The following is a 16,720-nucleotide window of genomic DNA, read 5'->3' as shown; positions in this document are numbered from 1 at the left end:
GTCCAAGTGGAAACCGCTTAAATTTATGGTTTGGAAAATATTTTTATTCATCAACTACGACAATGTACCTAACATACTATGGCGTGATGAATTCGAAGAAGTAATTTGGAGTGAGGTTCGTATCGATATTTACGTAAAAGATATCATTTATAGGAAATAGGTACGCCAAATGATTTCCTCTAAAGAGATAACATTTACACACATCGTCTGTCGCTGGTGCTCTCTATAGCGTTAGCACTGAAGATAGCAGTTATTCCACAAAACATGAAACTTCGAATACTGGTAATTATCAGGCATCGTTTTGAAATACATATTCCTCGCAATTGAAAACACTCACCAGACGTAATTTGCAATCAAAAACATTGTTCCTTGCTGTAATACTCTTGATTCCATTCACTTTATATTTTTATTACTGTTTTCTTATGTCGGGCAATTTTACTAATTCCACGGGCTCAAGGATATAACGTCTTAGACACTATTGGTATTGCGGTATTATTATTGGTACATATTGTACAGTGCCACTGTTCAATCTATTACCTAGAGTATCATCCTATTTGTACAATATGTATACAAAGAGACAGGTTAAACGGATACAAGCTATTAAATAATGAAACAAAAATTCCAACACACTGACAAACATGTGAACAGTTCCAAATCGTTTCAATTGCCGTCGTTTTCATTTTGATAACTTATTAGCGAACAAGGTCACAAGAAAGTAAAAGTTGAACGAAATTTCTTACATACAAACGTAATAATGGTTGCGAGTTTTAGAATTTCAACATATTGTTTCCAGTACTTAGCGTGCTCTCGTAATTAATTGCAGCGCTTGCCGAGCTGCGGGGCTTACTTCCTAACTGAAGTTAGTATTTAAACATCTGACGCTTGTATAAGCAGGTAGACCACAATTCTCAGGTTAACAATTTCAAGTTAATTTCCCAGATCATTGTATTATTAAGAAATTTGAAAGCGAACAATAAGATTGTTTTATTTTTTAATTTTATTGAAAAAATCTGAGGCCATACAAATAATCTGTAAACATGATATAACACAATATGACAATTATTTAAAGATCTGTCGTATTTAATTATTCACAAACCTTGAAAAGTAAAAACTTTAGAGAAAGTAAAAACAAGCGGGGCATCTCTTTTCAATTTTTTTTAGGCATACTTATTTGTATTGATGTTCTTACAACAATGACTCTTTAAACGACTTGATTAGATTAAATTGAAAATCGATAGAATGCAAAGAAAGTCACCAGCCTTATACTTTATAGCGGTATCTTAAATAATTAGGATTTTAGACATATCGGTCCTTAATATTATATTTAATAGAAATTTTGTGTTATGTTTGTTATTCTTTAACGAAAAACCTCTGGAACGGATTTGGATGAATTTACATCAATATACTTTATACATCAGAACAAAACATAGGCTGCAATTTATAATGATTTTTATGTATTTTGTTCATATCAAGTTACCTTGGGAAGCCTGGGCGGGTCGCTCGGGTCGTCGAGGGTCGGGTATTTATACGAGTATAATATAAATATATAATTATATTAGGAGCGGAGATCAAACTCATTATAGGCAGAAACTCCAATGATTTGATTGACGAAGTTGACTTCGCCATCATCGGTACATTTTTGTTCTTATAGTAATATGAATTGGACTTATGAATATAATTTTCATATCTTGATTCATAGCAAGAATTATTAATATTATACATATATGTATATATATTACGAATCTCTTGGAAATCCATTTATGAATTGGATATTCAATCGCAGCTTTCCGTCCATGAATCCATTTTCAACGAAATAAATACAGACACGTGCTGATTCTCAGCAAAAGCTGTAGTTTTGTTAACAGCAAACCAGTTTAGCGGGCATAAACTAATGAATAAGTATTATCGAATCTAGTTAATATTAAAGTATATTTCAAACAAACTGTGCCAGCGACATTGAACGCGTTTGAATTTAACAAAAAAAAATTGTAGCCTAGCTTACTCCTTATTATATCAGTTATCTGCAGTGAAAGTCCCGTCAATATTTATATTTCATAGAAATTCTGACACATGCGTATTCCACCAACCCGCATTGGAACAGCGAGGTGAATACGTTCCAAAACCTTCTCCTCAAAGGGAAAGGCAGCCCAGCACTGAAAAATTTATACGCTGTTGTTATTGTTGTGTCCGTATCATATTGCTAAACCAGTCATAATCAATGATATTCTTCAATATCATTTGTAGAATAATGTATAAAGAATTTAAATTTAAGGTTGATTAATAGAAAGTATTTACAAAGAACTAAATAAGCCATAAAAAAAGCGAAATATTATCGTGTTTATTTTACTGACCTTTAATAATATACCTAATAAATATGTATATTGTATCCACCCACATATTTACGCCTACGGAACATAATACTTACGAAAATTCAATATAAAATGTTTATTTAAGTTGTTTACCTATAATTCCCAACCTAAAATATTTTCAAGTATCAAAATTCTTTACGATAATTCATTTTTGCGTAATATTATGTTACATCGAGGATGATGTTTCTTTTGAACTCATAAAACAGCAAAGCCGAGTATAATATTGTCCGTAGTAGTTCATTTCAGCGTTTAAGTAGGGGATAGCGAAGAATTAAATTCCTTCTAAGGGTTTTAAAAACAAGCTACTGTACCGCAAATTTTGTGCAATAAATAACTGGCCGGGAATTTAAGTAATACTATAATGGTATCAGAAAAGTCGTCTGAAATATATGTATACAGAAATGTATGTATACTAACTTAAATTAGCAGTGTTATACACCTATTCGAAATTTACAGCGTTAGTTAGTATGTCTGAGACTATAAAACGGTACATCTTAGCACTATTTTAACGGTCACAGTTAGACAAAAAGTCGGGTTAAATTTCGTACCGTTACGCGGTAAATCGAATGCATGGATTTCATATATCAGGCGAGATGGCCCAGTGGTTAGAAGGCGTGCATCTTAACCGATGATTGCGGGTACAAACCTAGGCAAGCACCACTGAATATTCATGTGCTTAATTTGTGTTTATAATTCATCTCGTTCTCGGCAATGAAGGAATCGTGAGGAAACCTGCATGTGTCAAATCCCATCAACCCGCATTGGAACAGCGTGGTGGAATATGTTCCAAATCTTCTCCTCAAAAGTAGGAGCCCAGCAGTGGGCTGTTGTTTTCATATATCAAAGTCACTATTGCATATTCATTGAGATTTATATTTGATATGTCTGTTATCGAATGGATAGAGTAAAGAAAGAGTACATAAAAGGAAGTTTGAAAATGGCACCGATAGCCGAGAAGTTATGTGGAAGGCGGCTATCATGGTATGGTCATGTTATGCGGAGGAATGAGGAACATATTGTGAGGAAGGTCTTGAGCATGAATGAATTTGGATATAGAGGAAGGCGACGACCAATGAAACGAATCCATCGTTTGGGTGAAAGATGATATGGCTGGAAATAATGTTACTTGTGAGATGACGTCAGATTGGGAAGTATGGAAGAAGAAGACATGCTGCACCGACCCCAAGAAAATTGGATTCGGGCCGGATGATGATATTATTGTTACCGTCTTATTTTTTTAATCACTCCAACTACACAACACTTTATTTTTCACTTATAAACTTTACTTTTCGATGTTAGGATTATAAATATTATGAAAAACACTTACTACTTTTATAATATAGGTATTTATTTGTCAACAAACCTTTCTTGTTCGTATGTAACCAAACAGATGGCTGGACTTAAATACGCTAAATTTCGAGTCAAAACAAAAACCATATTATTCAAAATAAATATTTTAATCTAAATGAAATAAATCAACCGAGACACTAAAATATTTATAGAAACCTAAAGACATTATATATAATAATAGGTATGTTGTACGTAGTAGTTTTATTGCATTGGGTAGTTGTTGTACTAGACACCAACTTATATGGTTACAAATCCCGAGGTTCCCAGTTTCGAATGCCGAATTGTACCAAGTTATTTGAGTTTCTCACTCTCGTGACTCGGAAAGTACGTAAGTAAGGCTGTTAGTAGTTAGTCAGTCCTGAGGCTATTTCCCTCCGGTTGATTAACTCGATCGTGATTTTATTATAAACATCTCACATTGGTGATAATTCTTCATTACGAATATATTTACTATCACTAACAGTCGTCTTGCAAATACCTGAATTCGAAATTAGAAAACATTCGAAAACGTTTTAGTTATCAACTGACAACGAAACCTTATTTGAGAGTGAATAATGTTCGAATTACCTCAATCATGATTTTATTAGAAACATTTCACACCGACAATAGATTCTTCTTTACAAATATATCTACTATCACTAACAGTCGTCTTGCAAATACCTGAATTCGAAAATTGAAAACATTCGAAAACGTTTTTAGTTATGAATGACAACGAAAACTTATTTTAGAGTGAATAATGTTCGAATTAACTCAATCGTCATTTTATTATGAACATTTCACACTGACAATAGATTCTTCTTTATAAATATATCTACTATCACTAACCGCCATCTTGCAAATGCCTGAATTCGAAATTTGAAAATATTCGAAAACGTTTTTAGTTATGAACTGACAACGAAGCTTTATTTTAGAGTGAATAGTGTTCAAATTAACTCAATCGTGATTTTATTATAAACATCTCACACTGGCAACAGACACTTTTTTACGAATCAAAAATCAAAATAAATTTTATTCAAGTAGGCTTTTACAAGCACTTTTGAATCGTCATTTTACAAGTGAAGCTACCACCGGTTCGGAAAGTAGATTCTATCGAGAAGAACCGGCAAGAAACTCAGTAGTTACTCTATTTCAACATTTAAAAAATACAAAGTCATGTTAGTTAATACAATTATTTAAATTAATATATCCTGCTTGGAAGACAACAGTTAGTAACTCCACGCTTTTTTATCATCTATTAAATCTTGTATCGAATGATATGCTTTTTGACCAATGTATTTTTTACAAACGATTTGAATTTACGAAACGGCAAAGTTAAAAATGTCTGTAGAATTTTAGTATAGAAAAGGATACCTTGCCCCAAGAAGGATTTATTGACTATATTGAAAATATCTTTTATCACTAACTGTCATCTTTCGAATGACCGAATTCGAAATTAAAAAATATTTTCAATTACGGACTGACAACGAAACACGATTTTAGAGTGAATAATGAATAATGTTCGAATCTTAGATGGAATCAGGCAATTTTATGTACATTAAACACGTTAGCTTAATATTCGTTGCGCAATAGGTACCCAATATACCGAAATACTCACTCGTCAATAGATTCCTTCGCGTTTAGCCGAGAGAATTCTGCTCCAGTAATTACGCACACCCTGCGGAATATTTCCCCAGTTATATAGCTTCCTTTCATGGAAGTTATTAGCTAAAGTAAACTTGATTAAGTATATAGATTATTATTAAATTAATCATCTAAAATTCTCTAAAGATTCATAACTTTGATTTTATATTTGAAATTATTATTAGGTTTTTTTCATACTCGTTCTATAAGGTTTTAGTGTACGTGTCTGTTAAAATAAAGATTCATAGAGCGTAAGTATGTAATACATTTTTCTAATCTATATTTCAATATACAGTGATCTGTGGTATATAATTGGGCGTCATAAAAAATACGTAAAAACATATAGACATTTTGCATACGATACAGATATCTAATTTCAACTCAAGATTATTACTAGGCAATATTCACCTAACGAATCTTAACGTAAGATGTGTAATAATGTATGAATTATAGATCTTGACTTTGAAGCCCTCCATGGTCGAGTAGTGTGTACATCGGTTTTCATTAGTACGCCTCTCCGAGCACCCGGGTTCGATTCCTGGCCGAATCGACATATGTAGAAAAAGTTCACTAGTTTGCCGTCATTACTTCTGATTTCCATAACACAAGTGCTTTATACTTCAGCCACATTCGATCTGGAATTTTAGTAAACAAACCATGTGTCATCATAATTAGGGTTGATACACTCTTAATAAGAAATAATAATTATTATAATTACAACTATATTCATTATAACACAATTTCCTGTTTAAACACAAAAAATTTAATTTAATACAGAATCCAAAAATTTTATTTAGCTGGTCAATACATAATTTATATGAAAATTAGTTTAAAATAAAAGTTTAAAAAATTTTAATTACCACTTTAATATTACTACAAAACTAACAACCCTATATTTTAATAATGACGTAAAGAAATCGCAGGCTTGTAACATTTGGAGTGTTTTTTAAGCAATTGGCAGATTTAGGAAGGTACATATATAATAGCGATACTGGCTCTTCGTAATTGGTGGTGTATATTTTTAGTCGTATTATAATGGTAGTATAACCACAACAGGTTAAGAATTTCGCTGTCATGTAAGATACAATTTGTAAAACACCTAACATTGTAGACAACTGAATGTATATTATTTTGGGAAGGAACTGACTCCTGAAACACAGTTTCAGTTTCGGGAGCCAGAGCCACATTGTTTCTTTTGTAAATTTTGGTTGTTTAATAAAGTTATTATTATTATTGATAAATAATGAGAAAGAATGAGAAAGAATAGAATGTTAACATTGCACACAACGTTTCATTACAGATAGATTAAAAACAAGACATTTTGTTTTGGCAAGCATAAATATAGCACTAAAAACACTGTTTCAAATTAATCTTAACGAGTCCTGTCGTTTGGGATGCTATAGATAAAGTTAATAAAGCGAATTATATAACTACGAGGTAATTTCTGAGATCATTTTAAAATTGGAGGTATTATTTTTGAGATCTACATTATTCCAGATGATCATAAGTATTATACTTATAACCAAGAATGCGCTTAGTCCTTTGTCTTAAGTATTTTATTATTAATCATCAAATTTAATTTTTATTAACATCAATAATAATTGTTTGAACATATTTCTAAAAATGTTTTGAGCATCTGCCTGACGTTGGTTGCTAAGCAACGCTTTGTTATTAAACATTCCACATCGAATTTGGCTGGAGTATAGCTACTTTCATTGGGATCAGAGTAATGCATGTGATGTTGTCTCATATTTATCTAGAACCTAAAATAAGTTTTATTATAGCATCTTGATTCCTAAAAGTTATATAGACATTTTATTATCAACAGTCTCATGTTTCAGGTTTCTGTTACAATAACATCACATGTTTATAACAAAGCTTTGTTGAGATAAGACGGCAATAATATCGTCTTGATAAATATAATTTATTATAGGGTTCAAATACCTTATAGCTCCGAATATAGTCTATAATGTGGAGACGAGACGCCGTCTCCGAACACTTGGGATTATAAGTAAGAGCAACCGTCTTCTTTATTACGTCCTTTTAGATTGACTCCTAGAAAAGCCATAAAATGTATTGATGGATAGCGTTTTGTTCGATTTAAATCGTCTTCGAATGAATCTCTACAAAGGTTCATCCGACAATGATAGACCATTGATAGAAATATTTGAAATATCATTCTTTGTTTAATATTATTTTAATACAATGGGTAGAATAAATATCAAATGTCAAACTCCGTTAAATTTGAATTGAAATATCATGAATTGTACTATGAGATGAGATTGTCTTCGAATTGAAAAAAAGAACAATTTACTAGCCTTATCAACGAGTAAATATTTGTACAAATTCATCACTTTTTCTGACGCTAAACAGTAATACTCAGTATTGTTACATTTCGATTTGATGGGTGAGTAAGTCGATGTTATTAAAAGCAAGGGTCGTAACTTCTTATTAGAGGCACATTGGTTAGGTAAAGAATATAACTATCACTCTATTATTATAAAAATATACAAATGTCACACGCAAAAATACCTTTTTGTTTTATTTGTTTATTTTACCAAATAAACAAATAAAACTATGTCCTAATTATGTCAGTAAAGTACAAGCTAATGAGATAAATACATTGGATATAGAACAACAAATTTATAAGGCAATTATAGTCACAAATTACACATGTGAAATTATTTTTTTGTGTATAATATAACTTTGAAAGGAACATCTTATCAATTCAACGTCAATTATAAAAAAGCAAAAGTTATTTTAAAAATGATTTAGTGTATAGATACTAACTTATATATAAAATAACTTTTTATGATATATTTTTATATCTCTTATGTTTTACTAGTACATATAGATAGGTTCGTATATACATATAATCATCAACAGCCCATGTTCGTCCACTGCTGGACATAAGCCTCTCCAATTGAGCACGCCACTGTGATCGTTCTTCGTACACATAATTTGATATGAATGATAATTGAAATCCGTATTTGATGATCCGAATTAATTCGCAAAAGAAAATTTCAGTGACAGTCGATTAGCTCGTAAAGTTTACGGATTTATTTATCTTAAAATGATGCTATCAAGATCGCTATCAACAAAACAAAGGCCGTCAAAAATAAAAGGAAAAGAGCAAAGTTAAATGATTTTCCATTTTTGTTTACTAAACCCAACGAGGCCTCTGGGAAACCTCGGGATAAAATTAAAAAAACAATCTATTAAACTTTAATTTTCTTAACAGAATCACGAGCTTTTTGACGTTTATTTACATTTTATTTCTGAGACTGAGTAGTAACTTTAATTTGTGGCACTTTCGTCCGTTATTTTGCTTGCGTGATAATTATAATTATATTACTTTAAGGATATAGCAGTCTGCTCTATAGATATTATACTAGCTCACTCACCCTTCAAACCGGAACAGGACAATACTATTGTTTTGCGGTAGAATCTAATGATACCTAAAATAGAAAAAAATAATTAGAAACGTTTTTTATTTATCTGTTGATATTTGACACCCAAACGAATTTGATAAAATTTAGTATGAAGCGAGTAAGAGTTCCAAGATAGGACAAAGGGAAAGCTTTATGTTTAACTACCGACGGAAGCAAAGTCACGGGTAACAACTAGTAATTAAAATATGTGACAAGCTTTACACAATAACAATACACCCTCGTCTATCCCATCGCCCTGAGTGCCAATTCCGCTGATTGATTAGAGCATTATTTTATGGGCTATTGGTGGACTTGCATTGTATCAGAATAAAATATTATTTTCTTATTTTTTTTATGTTTATTACATTCTATCTTCATTTAACATAACATTTATTATCTGTATATAAGTCTAGATTGTTCTTATTTCAAACAAGCGGAAGCCTAATGGCGTTGCCTTTTAGTTTATTTAAAAAGGTGAAGTAAAGCATTTCAGCTTGCCTGCTCTTGATGCATCTATATTGATTAAAAATACTTCGTTAAACTTGAGCAATTTTAATTCACAAAGCGTACAAACTAATTACATAAAAATACAATGAGACCATATAAGGGAAATTTATGGCTTTTTTTATATCCTTGAACGGTTTGACGTTGACACGGAAGGCAAAATTCAACGGAAAAATGCAATTTTCTTTGCGATATTTTTCTTCAGCCCGAGCATAAGATGAATTATAAACACATAAATCACATGAAAACTCCTTGGTGTTTGCCCGGGATTACGCCCGTAATCTTCGTTTCATCTTATAGACGTTCTTATATTCATTTTATAAGAAGGATTAATCTATTTGGTTTATAAAAAAAAAATACAAAACTTATATATTATCAAATCTATATTAATATTATAAATGTGAAAGTTAAGCCCTGGGCACTAGTTAAAATGTAAAAGAAATATTTCATATGTGTGCGTGGATAACACACACGTGTATTATACTCACAAAATGTTTCGATCATTACCAAGGTTAGTGGATATATATTGCCTGTTTAAATCCGAACGGCGACCAAAATTTTAATAAGCCAGTCACAAGCAGATATTGAAAGTTAACAACACACAATCAGTGGGGTCGGTTAATTGAGCATGGATACGAATAACAATACCATTACCCTGAACAAGCTCACTGAACAAAATACTCGACGGAATCCTAAGCACGACTTTTACTAAATTCAGTAAACAAATTGCTTTGACTCAATTTCAATCGTGCAAAAAATCGCTTCTTGAAAATGAGATCCGCCTTGTTCAGTCCACGATATCAAAGTTGAGAAGATATCCAATTTGGTAGTACTTTAAACATGTACATTTTGACTGTACCGTAACAATATCATATTACGGTTCGAAATTTACTATAATGTACCGGCAAATTGGAACGTTGAACTTCGTGATAATTTTGCCTTGATAGGTTAATCCAAATTTTATTTAGATCGAATTTAAAATGGAATCTTAACCGAGGTCAGAACTTAATCGAGTTTTATGTACAACAAACAGATTCAGCCGAAATGTCATTACACTTTTATCAATACAAATTAATAAAGGGAAATTTTTAAAAGTAAATTTAAAGATATATTAATGTTGAAAGAAAAAATTGAGGACTTAAGAAAAAGGAAATTAAATAATCTTATCTTCTTTATATACAAATCTTCTGTACGTGTTTATGTAACCGAACTCCTCGTTATCGTTGGAACATTTCGACGATTTTTTATTTGTTATTATGTGTGTGTGTGAGTTCGTCTTTGTATATACATATATATAGGACCCGGTAGATAACACAAATCTTTATTCCACTCGGACGAACTCTGAACGAGCAGATACATTAATATGTTAAATTATTAACATTCTTGTAATATACAAACTGACAATTACTTGGAAACAGCAAAAATATTTTTTTCTAAAGGATACAAAGACAAGTATTAATAAATATCCGCTGATACAGTATATGATACTGCAACTGTACTTTCTTTACTTAAAATATTATACTCAAACGATAAATAAATCTTTCTTTTTTTACATTAAAAAACAATAACTAAACACTATTTAATTTTATCTTGCTACCATTGCTTCTATTTCCTTATTATTACTGTAAAAATTAAATAAAATTGTTCACTACCATAAAGCTTTGAAAGGAAAAAAAAACATACTTAAAATTATACACGCGAACATTTCATAAAAAAAATTGAATCATTAATTAATTATGTCAAGAAGCGGAAACCGGCGTTTTAAAAGAAACCATATATTTATTATTTATTTTAAAAACAATATTTTAACGAGTAGTTTTTATTATAATGATGATGTTTAATATTAATTAAGTCAAAACGCAAAACGTACGCATTATAAAGCAACGATAAAATCTCGTTACTTGAAATATATAAAATTAACAAAATGTTTTCGTATTCACAAATGTATGAGATAAGGGTACTCGTACCGTAAGCACAGCTGGGCCGTAATAGAAAACGAATACGATGATCACATGGGACCTATGTCAATAGATAAAATGCCACATTGCAAAATTGTATCAGACATACACACCAGAAATAAAAGGATCAATGAGAATCATGAGATTTTACTTAGCTTTGTCCAGCCTTATCTTGGTAGGTACACAGCAGATATGCTACCGCCAACTGCAATACTTATAATTGAATGTTGAAAAAGAGTAACTACTGAGTTTCTAGTCGGTTCTTCTAGGTAAAATCTACTTTCCGAACCGGTGGTAGCTTCACTTAATTGTAAAATGACGATTCACAAGTGCTTGTAAAAGCCTACTTGAATAAATTTTATTTTGATTTATTTTATTTTACTATGTTTATTTTGAAGAATTTGTTACACAGTCAAACAAATAATGCAAGGTTCATCTTAGTTACTGAGATTACTGGCGCATTGACGATGTAAGGATTTTTTTATATTTATGAGAGCGCCAATGTGTCGTGGTGGTCAATAGCATTCCTGTAGTCCAGTAACCTATATCCTATCGATGTCATAAAAAAAAGACAATGAAAAAAAAAACATGTAATAATTTTTTTGTGTTTCCTGTCTTGTGTTGTTTTTGAATTCGACGTGCCTTTGCCTAGATTTATTATCGTTTATTGAAAAGATATGATTGTTTTGTTTTAAGAATGTCTGGTAAGTTGTTACTCGAAACCTTCTCTCCCAGGCAAAGCGTTAGCCCCAGAATCATCAAAAGCAAATTAATTCCTAATTAGGAAAGGAATAAAACCTTGCATTTCGGTTAAAAACAGAAAATTTACATTTATATAAACTGAGATGTAAAACTGGAGAACACTTACCAAAGATTACTTGTTAAAATCAGGTTAAGAACCCATTACTTTTCATGAATTTTCATGACGCAAAATGTATGTGAAAAATTTAAAATATCGTAATTCGTCGTGAGAAATATTTCAATAAGCCAAACCGTTATGGAACAACGTATTGAAATCTCTGCTTATCCCTTTCTTCCACCACTTTAGGAAAAGGTTTACATACAACTGCTACCCGCCCCGGCTTCGCACGGGTGTCATTTATGTTGTATGACATAACAGAAACTTCTAAAATTATCAGAGTTACTTTACTATATTGTCCATGTATTATATAGAAAAAACCTTCCTCCTGAATCACTCTATAAAAAACCGCATCAGAATTCGTTGCTTAATTTTAAAGATCTAAGCATAGGTACATAGAGACGGAAACCGGCAAGCGACTTTATTTTATACTACTGTTGTACCATTCTTGGAGCTTCTTTTCACTAAGTTACGTTTAATATTATTATTACACTGGTACTTAAAGCCTCGTAATAACATTAAATTAGATAACCGGTTCCAGTCAGCTTCTCGAAAATTACGATATCTTTGTTCTGTCGGCACATTTAGATGTTATGATTATAAAAATGTATCGATAAAAAGCGTGGCGGTATAGATTAAATTTAAATTGACGACCTCCGTGGTCGAGTAATCTGTACACCGGTTTTCATGGGTACGCCGCTTATAAGTCCCGGGTTCGATTCCCGGCCGAGTCGATGTAGTAAAATTTCATTAATTTTATATGTTGTCTTGGGTCTGGCTGTTTGTGGTACCGTCGCTACTTCTGATTTTCCATTTCACAAGTGCTTTAGCTACGAACATTGGGATCAGAGTAATGTATATGACGTTGTCCAATATTTATTCATTATTATTTAATTTCATTCAACTGACCCAAGTTTATATTTCAAATGTTGGAACAGAGTAACAATTTAAGTTTTCCGTCGTTTCTGATGAGTTGATACATTCCAAACCGGTGTTGTCTATATCACAGTGCTTGCTATTGCAAATTTTAATTTTGGACATGACATGTGCAAACAATTAGTTACTTTTTTTTTTTTTTTTTTTTAAACACTTTATTGTACACCACAAATTAAACAGATAAGTAAGAACACATAAAAAAAAAAATAGATGGTACAACCGGCGGTCTTATCGCTTTAAAGCGATTTCTTCCAGACAACCGAGGTGATATGGAGTAGTAGCCAACAGAGAAATGGTAGGTGGTGTAAAATAGACTACATGCATAGATACAAATAATATAATACATAAATAAACTACTACATACATATAGCTAGGTACATAAATACATTTATACATACATATATACATAGAGTCATACATAAAAATATATAAATATACAGATATATACAAATAACAAATGGTATCTAGTCGCCATTCAGTGTGAGAGTGTGAGGTAATAATTAATAACTTTAGTTTTAAATAATGTTAAAGAGGTTGCAGATTTGATATTAAGCGGGAGGGCATTCCACAATCGAGTAGCCTCAGCCGTAAAAGATTTTTTGGAAAAAATTGTTTTCTGCACAGGTGGATTTAAAAGTAAATTTTCAGATGAACGTAAGTTCATGTTGTGTCCGTCAATAACATTGCGAGACTTCAAAAATTTAAATTTTTCTTTCAAATAAATAGGTGAGTGAGGATTGAATAACACACAGTACAGAAGACAAACAATATGTAGATTCCGGCGAAAACGAATAGGTAACCACTTGAGCTGAGTACGAAATTCAGAGACATGGTCATATTTGCGTAAGCCAAATATGAACCGTATAGCTAGATTTTGAAGACGCTCAAGTTTATTTAATTGGTCCTCATTTAAATCTAGATAGCTTGCGTCTGCATAATCGAGAATAGATAGAAGTAGAGAATGTGCTAACATAGTCTTGGTGGAAATAGGAAGAAAGGAACGGAGACGTCGTAGAGAGCCCATCGCCGAAAACATTTTCCTGCTGACTACATTTAACTGATGTGACCATGAAAGTGTAGAATCTAGATGTATACCGAGATTTTTTAACGTAGAACTATATGGTATAGTACAATTATCTAATATAATCGTAGGAATGTTTCTCCAGTCAACTCTTGAAATCATAGCAGCACTGCCAATAATAATGGCCTGTGATTTTGATGGATTGATCTTTAAACCATAACACTTGCTCCAATCACTGATTGTAACCAGGTCATCATTAATGGCAGCGATAGCGCTGGGCAAGTTATCCAAGGTTGACTGGGTATAAAGCTGGAGATCATCTGCATACATGTGGTAGAGAGAAGAAATCTTTTGAGTAATAGAATTAATGAAAATAGTAAAGAGAATAGGAGACAACACGCCACCCTGAGGCACTCCAGCACGTACTTCACACCAAGACGAAAATGTCTCGTCTACCTGAACACGTTGCCTTCTGCCTCTAAGATAACTCTGAAACCAGCCAAACACCGATGGAGATATGTTAAGAGAACGCAGCAAACTCAATAAGATGTCAAAGTTGACAGTACCGAAAGCATTGCTAAAATCTAACAATGTCAGCACTGTAAGTTGTTTATTATCCATGCCCAATCTAATGTCGTCGGTAATTTTCACGAGCGCTGTGACCGTACTATGACCGGAGCGAAAGCCAGATTGGAGTGGATTAAGAAGGCTGTGCCTATTTAGGAATGTTATTAATTGCTGGAGCACTAGTTTTTCTAAAACTTTGGAAAGAAATGGAAGGATGGAGATAGGACGAAAATCAGTGTAGTTCATAGAATTAGCCTTTTTGGGGAGTGGAATAATACGGGCTACTTTCCAGGCATCGGGGAACTTTGAGGAAGTGATGGATTCATTAAGGATATGAGTAATAACAGGAGCAATAGTTTCAAGGATAGGTACAATCATATTACGGCCAACGCCGTCGTCGCCCACGGCATTAGAAGAGATGGACACTATGCTCTTCTTAACATCACATTCGGTGAAAGGAATGAAATTAAACGGTGGATAGTCAAAGGTTGGCAAACAAGAAAGAATATTTAACGTCCGCTCTTTTTCTGCGTTGTCAATAACGTCAGATGAAGAAAAATGCTTATTAAGAGACTCTATGTCAATGTTACGGTGAAGAGAATTATGAGATGATTTGCCAATTCCAAACGATTCGAGGAATTTCCAAACTTTAGCTGGGTCGCCGTTTTCGACTGATTTATGAATGTGGCGTCGTTGCGCATCTCTACACGATGTATTGCAGCGATTCCGGATTTTATTATATTTAATACGGTTTTTGTCACATGCATCAGATTTTAATTTACTTTTAGCCATAGCTTTTTTCGCAATTAGACTTTTTAATTCCTCAGATAGCCAAGGCGCTGGTAAGTGTTTAATTTTAATAGGTCTAACCGGAGCATGATTATCATAGAGACCAGTCAGACAAGAATTAAACATGTCAACTTTTAAGTCGACTGAGCTGGCATCGACTACAGCTGACCAATTAATTTTGCGAGCATCCTCAGTAAGACGTTCTTTATCCATTCCACCAAAACTACGCCGCAGAAGTATTCTCGATTTTGCTTTAGGAGGACGAACTTTGTATGAAACAAAAATCAGATCATGATTCGAAAAAGCATCAGCCTCAAATTGGCCGTGCGTGAGGACAAAATCTGGAGATGACACTATAATAAGATCAAGAAGTGAAGGGACACAGTTAGGGGGGTTATGAGTGGCCGAGAGAAGCAAAATGTGTAGGTTGCACGCTTCAATTACAGAGTTTAGCTTTCTGCATCGGTTGTCACCTTTAAGGAGACATGTATTAAAGTCACCCATAATTATGGTATGACTGTATAAGGGAGACAAATTAATTAATAAACTTTCGAATGCAGAAAAATAATCAATATGTAGAGAGGGAATATAAAATACGCCGAGAAGAATTTTGGTGAGAGAAAGAGTTATTTCGATGAGTAAGTGTTCAGCAGCATTAGTTGGAGGAGGCTGAGTCGACGAGCTAACAATAGTAAAGGGAATATAAGAACGAAGGTAGATCGCGACTCCACCCCCACCTTTACCAATGCGGTCGTTACGTATCAGTGTAAACCCTGGTAAGCAGTAAGATGTAGATGGTAAACATGGCTTTAACCAGGATTCGGAGATGAGAATCGCGTGGATATTACGAGATTCAAATGACGCAAGCATATCGGGATAATGGGCCGGAATACTCTGTGCATTAATGTGAATAACGTTGAAATTCTTCATTGAATCTGAGAAACAAGAATTAAGGACGACGTTTAAAGGGAGGGAAGATGTACTGTGGAAACTATCCTCATCCTCAACTGACAGATCTTCATTTGATGAGCAAGACAAAAAATGGCTACTAGATATACTATTATTTAATGACATTATGATAGTTTTATAATAGATATATATAAAATACAATAATAAAATAAGAAAATTTATATATAAATAACTTATAATAAATAGTAAATAAGTTATAATAATAATAAACCAATAAAGGCAGAAACCAACCCACCAGCGGTCTGAGAGAAAGAAAATCACTTAAAAGGTAAAAAACAAATTCAAAACCGTTGTAAACTAATAGATAGTATCAAGTAAAAATAAAACACGTTACAACAAAAGAAACA

At 32.6% G+C, this 16,720-nt stretch overlaps 1 protein-coding gene across 2 annotated transcripts in view; it reads right to left on the bottom strand.

Annotated features, from left to right (window-relative positions):
* Nucleotides 1–16,720, bottom strand: part of LOC124535045 (angiotensin-converting enzyme-like) — a 130,035-nt gene that overhangs the window by 53,216 nt on the left and 60,099 nt on the right. The window contains exon 2 of one of the 2 annotated variants that reach the window (XM_047111071.1): nucleotides 8,744–8,797. The exons of the other annotated variant lie outside the window; for it this stretch is intronic. The gene's annotated coding sequence lies outside the window, so the exon portion shown is untranslated. The remainder of the gene's footprint in view (nucleotides 1–8,743; nucleotides 8,798–16,720) is intronic. 2 annotated transcript variants of the gene reach the window in all.

The sequence above is a fragment of the Vanessa cardui genome, chromosome 14 (genome assembly GCF_905220365.1).
Source record: "Vanessa cardui chromosome 14, ilVanCard2.1, whole genome shotgun sequence".
Classification (NCBI taxonomy): domain Eukaryota; kingdom Metazoa; phylum Arthropoda; class Insecta; order Lepidoptera; family Nymphalidae; genus Vanessa; species Vanessa cardui.
This window is presented reverse-complemented; position numbering and strand designations above follow the sequence as displayed.